The sequence below is a fragment of the Haliaeetus albicilla genome, chromosome 29 (assembly GCF_947461875.1).
Source record: "Haliaeetus albicilla chromosome 29, bHalAlb1.1, whole genome shotgun sequence".
NCBI lineage: Eukaryota > Metazoa > Chordata > Aves > Accipitriformes > Accipitridae > Haliaeetus > Haliaeetus albicilla.
In genome coordinates this window covers 6,569,638-6,575,063 of record NC_091511.1, presented here as the reverse complement: position 1 = coordinate 6,575,063, position 5,426 = coordinate 6,569,638, and the positions used below count along the sequence as shown (strand labels likewise).

Here is a 5,426-nt window from a genome sequence, read left to right as displayed (position 1 = left end):
TTGAACTTGGTGATCTTAAGGGTCTTTTCCAACTGAAAAGATTCTATGATTCTAAGACCAGTTGATTCTTGGATCTAAGTCTGTCTCTCAGCAGAGCAATGACCCTGCTGGAAAGCAGTGTCTCTCCCCAGGTGCGGGAGGGAACATCCGTGATTGCTTCAGCCTGTTTCCCAGCAGGTTCCCCTGGAGGCCCAGGGACAGCTGGAGGGAGCCCAGAGGGGGCAGAGCAAGTGCTGCCTTGGGCTGGTCCTCTGCTGCTGAGCTGGGCTGGGCTCCTGGGACAGAGGGAGCTCATGGCAAGCGGGCAGCGCTGCAGAGAGACAGCTCTGCCCAGGAGCAGGGCTGGGGGCACTGCCTGCAGGCATCGAGAGGAGACCTGCAAGGCAGAGAGAGCTTAAAGGCAGTGTGGAGTGGGAGGATGCTGAGAGCTCACTGCGGGAGAAATCTTCCCAGCCCTCTGCATGGTAAGTCTGTGGGTGCAGGGCAATAGAGCTTCAGTTCCTGCAGGGATCTGGGACATCTGACAGTGTATGGGATCTGGCAGGAGGACTCTTTTTTTCTCTGGTGTAGAGGAGAAGGGTGTGCTGCAGAGCAGGGCTTCCCTGCTGCCCTGTCAGAGGGACAGGGCATGAGGGCTGCCTTCTCCTGGCACCAGCTGCAGGGCTGTGAAGCCGGGTGTGCATGCAGGGGTGCCCAGGGCTGTCCTTCAGAGCAGGGTCCTGGTGTTTCAGGGGCTGAGTGATGGAGCAGGGACTTTGCTGCCTGCCAGGGTCAGCACTCAGCCTGCGCAGGGAACTCCCCATGGCAGTGTGGGCAGAAGGAGTGCATGAAAGAAATGACCCCTGGAAGGGCAGAGCAGGGTGCTTCTGCTGTCGAGAGGCTGCTGCATGGGTCAGGTTTGCTCAGAGCTCCAGCTCAGCCCTGGGCATTTCCGAGGGGACTTTCAAGAAGAATGTCAAGGCTGCATTCTCCTGAAAAGTAAGGAGTCTTTGCTTTGAATTTTTATCATCTTGGTGGGTGGGCAGTGTGAGACTAAAATTTATTTCTCCCCTCTGGAGAAGGCACCGAGACCCCAGTTGTCCTTAGCACTTGTCTGACGTGGTCTTTAGTCCCTGCACACACAGACATGCCCCTGGGCAGTGCCCGGCTGCCAGGAGGGGTCTGCAGGGCAGAGCTGAGCACACAGCGGTTGGGAATGGGTCTCTGAGCAGGGACAGGGAGGAGACAAGGGGATGGAGAAGCAGCTGCTGACAGGGACAGCTCCAGGCAGCAGAGACAGGGGCAGGGAGTGAGAGGAGGGAGCTGCTCCCAGAAATGCCATGGGAGGGGGAATTCGGGCAGCTCCCTGCCATCACTGGAGAAACCTGTAGTCTTTTCTCCCACCCAGCAGATCCTCTGCCCTTACGGCCATGGGGACTCAGTCACCTTCTCAGTGGCCTCAGCCCTGAAGAGAAGAAATTATAAAATGCCCTACCATCTGTCCCTCTTCTCCCTCCATTGGCAGCAGGTCTGTAGTGTTTATCCATTTTTGTCCTCCTGTCCCTGCTCCCTTTTTTCTTGTCACTGGAGAAGAATGGGGAGGGGGAATTTGGGTGCATTTCAGACATTTGTCCATGTGAGTAAAATATCGCAATCCCCTCCTAATCCCCAGGCTCCCAGTGATACAAATGACAAAACTCTCCTTTCAGGACATCCCATCTTTAGGACATTCACTTCTTGCCCTGCCAAAAGCACTCCTTAATTGGTGTGTGGAAACCAGAACAAATACTCAAAACAAAATCCCCAGTTTTGGTTGCATTGGCAGTGACAATGCTGAAAAGCTATTTGACATGACAAGTGGATGTAAACTAAGATTACCCCATGTTCCCATTTACCTCTTGCTGTAGGGCAGCACTGACTCCTCAGGATCCCAAAGCAGAGCCCGCTGCTCCCAGTGGCACCCTCAGCCAGCACCAAGCACAGCTCAAGAAAGGGACCTACAAAGGTCTTTCTGAAATACGAGAGGCAGCTTTGGTGGGGTTTCTGTGACAAATGCATTATGTTTAGGTCAAAGAATTTTCTTCTAACTTGTCACTGTCTTTACCCTCTTGAACAGTGCCCCATGCCCAGAAGAAGCTAATGTCCAACAGCAGCTCCATCACCGAGTTCCTTCTCCTGCCATTTGCAGACACGTGACAGCTGCAGCTCTTGCACTTCTGGCTCTTCCTGGGCATCTACCTGGCTGCCCTCCTGGCCAATGGCCTCATCATCACCACTGTAGCCTGCGCCCACCACCTCCACACCCCCATGTACTTCTTCCTCCTCAACCTCTCCCTCCTCGACCTGGGCTCCATCTCCACCACTGTCCCCAAATCCATGGCCAATTCCCTGTGGGACAGCAGGGCCATCTCCTACTGGGGATGTGCTGCACAGGTCTTTTTCTTTCTCTTCTTCATCGCAGCAGAGTATTGTGTCCTCACCATCATGGCCTACGACCGCTACGTTGCCATCTGCCAACCCCTGCACTACGGTACCCTCCTGGGCAGCAGAGCTTGTGTCCACATGGCAGCAGCTGCCTGGGGCAGTGGGTTTCTCAACGCTGTGCTGCACACTGCCAATACATTTTCCCTAGCACTCTGCAAGGGCAATGCTGTGGGCCAGTTCTTCTGTGAAATCCCCCAGATCCTCAAGCTCTCCTGCTCACGCTCCTACCTCAGGGAAGCTGGCCTTCTTGTGCTAGGTGTCTGTTTGGCATTTGGTTGTTTTGTTTTCATTGTTTTCTCCTATGTGCAGATCTTCAGGGCCGTGCTGAGGATTCCCTCTAAGCAGGGACGCCACAAAGCCTTTTCCACGTGCCTCCCTCACCTGGCCATGGTCTCCCTGGTTATCAGCACTGGCATGTTTGCCTACCTGAAGCCCCCATCCCTCGCCTCCCCATCCCTCAATCTGGTGGCGGCAGTGCTGTACTCGGTGGTGCCTCCAGCAGTGAACCCCCTCCTCTACAGCATGAGGAACCAGGAGCTCAAGGATGCCCTGCGGAAAATGATGAGCGGGTGCTTTTCAGAAGCAATAAACTGCCTGTTTTTTTCTACAGAGCATTCATAATGTAACTCATTAAATACCCAGCCTGCCTTCTCAGGTTCTTGGGCGTGGGGGTGGGGGTTCTTTGTTTTTCTTGTGATAATGTTGTGCTCATTGAAATTTTATTATACATCCCACTTGTAATTCACTGTCTACCTGTAGAATTTGACCTAGAGGCTGTGTAAATGAGGCGCAGTTCTCGCTCTGTTATTCAACAGAATAAAGGACCCTCCAGCAACTTGTTTGTACAAGAATGTTCCTCTGAGAACCTGGTGAAGCTGCAGGGCAGTGCCTGTGTGCAGAGGGGAAGGGGAAAAGAGTCTCAGCACAGCAGCACTGCCAGGCAGCAACAGCAATTCGTCTTCCCAGAGCTGCTCTCTTTCCACTCCCACACTCTCCTTCTGAGCCCTGGCTTGGTGTAAGCCCTGAGTGCTCTGGTAGCTCGGTCCCAGTCCTGCTCTGTGGCAGGACTCCCAAGGGAGAATCTTGGTTCTGAGGAATTGCTGTATTTACACTGGCTTTGTCACTCCATCCCCGTGCCCCACTGGCCACTGTGACCAGGGTTCCCTCGGTTGCCGTCCTTGTGCTGACAACACATTTAGAGAAGCCCTTCTGGGTGCCCTCCCCATGCATGACCATTTCCAGCCACGACCAAGCTCTGGCTTTGCTGGCTCCATGCCTGCACTTACAGACCAGGTGTCTGTCTGCCTCCCGGGCAGGCTGTTCCCCCTCCAGCCTCCCTGCACTTCCTTCTGGTGTTGGACCTCCTAAGTCAGGGGGGTCCCTGTTCATCCACGCTGACCTCTTGCCAGGTCCTGCTCGACTCCCTGTGCATCAGGCTGGCTTCTGCCTGGGCTTTGAGGACGTTGTCCCTGAAGATCCAGGAGGGACTCAAGGCCCTTTCTCCTCCAGGACAGTCTGTCCTGGGTTCAGCTGGGATAGAGTTCATTTTCATAGGAACCTGGGAGGGGGCACAGCCAGGACCGCTGACCTGAACTCGCCAAAGAGCTATTCCATACCATGTGACATCATGCTCATCATATAAATGGGGAGCGGGGTGGGGAGGTGTCTCTCTGTTTTCAGTGGGGGAACTGGTGGCGCGTCAGGTTCCGCGTAGTGAGCAGTTGCACTGCGCATCACTCGTTTTGTATATTCTTTTATTAGTACCGTTGTTGTTGTTGTTGTTGTAACTTCTCTTTTTGTGTTGTCCCAGTAAATTGTCCTTATCGCAACCCATGAGGTTCTGCGGTTTGTTTTTTTTTTTTCTTTTCCACTTTCTGGTTCTCCTCCTCATCCCACCAGAGGGGGGCAGGAGGAGTGAGCGAGTGGCTGTGTGGTCCTTTGTTACCAGCTGGGCTGAAACCACAACACAGTCCAAGCAGATCCTCAGCTACCAGAAAGCAGCTCTCCTGCAGTCCCGCACTGCCATTCTGCTAGTTGTCCTACTTCTCCACCATCTCATGGTGGTAGCAGCCATGGCTGCCCTCCTTCTTCCCATCCCCAGGCAGACCCACCCTGTCTGTCAGGAAGAGACCAGACCTAGACAGCTCATTGAGTGTCTCTGTCAAAAAGCTGTCTTCCACACCCTGCAGGAATCTCCTGGCTTGCTTGTGCCCAGCCCTGCTGCCCTCCCAGCAGACTGTGGGGTGCTTCAACTTGCCATGTCATCGAGGACCTGTGACCATGAGGCTTCCTCCAAGGCAAGGCTCTGTGCACACCAGCCTCCCCTCTGCACAGAGCTCCCCTCCACCTCCTCACCCTCCACCTGCCTTCCTGAGGAGCCCTTGGCACCCATGGCTGCCCTCCCACCACTCCAGCTGTCCCACCAGGGCTCTGCAGTCCCCATGGGGTGGGGGAGCACGTTTCTGCCTGCCCAGCAGAAAGGACAGTGCTGGGGAGGGGAGAGGAGGGGCAGGTAAAGGGGAAGGGTTTTGGTGGGTTGTCTGGGAGGTGACTCCTGTTGCTGGAAGAGGATGATGCAAGGAGAGGCATGGTAGGTGGGAGGTGGATTTTGAGGTCACTTCTTTGGAAAGAACCCAATTGGCCAGGTGCTGAGGCAGGCCCAGTGCTGTCACCTGGAGTGTCGGAAAACCCACCCAGCAGTGCTGAGATCTTGGGAGAGGGGAGGTGCAGAGGAAGGTGAAGACGGCATTGCTGTGAGCTGGAGTGTGAGGCCATTTCTCTTGCTGCTTGACTTGTGTCCTGGTTTCAGCTGGGATTGAGTTAACTGTCTTCCTAGTAGCTGGTACAGTGCTATGTTTTGAGTTCAGTATGTGAAGAATGTTGATAACACTGATGTTTTCAGTTGTTGCTCAGTAGTGTTTAGACTATAGTCAAGGATTTTTCAGCTTCTCATGCCCAGCCGG

The 5,426-nt window shown here is 54.4% G+C and overlaps 1 pseudogene; it reads left to right on the top strand.

Moving 5' to 3' along the window:
- The first annotated feature begins 268 nt into the window (after positions 1-268).
- Positions 269-3,190, top strand: LOC138682685 (olfactory receptor 14A16-like; annotated as a pseudogene).
- The last annotated feature ends 2,236 nt before the right edge of the window (positions 3,191-5,426 follow it).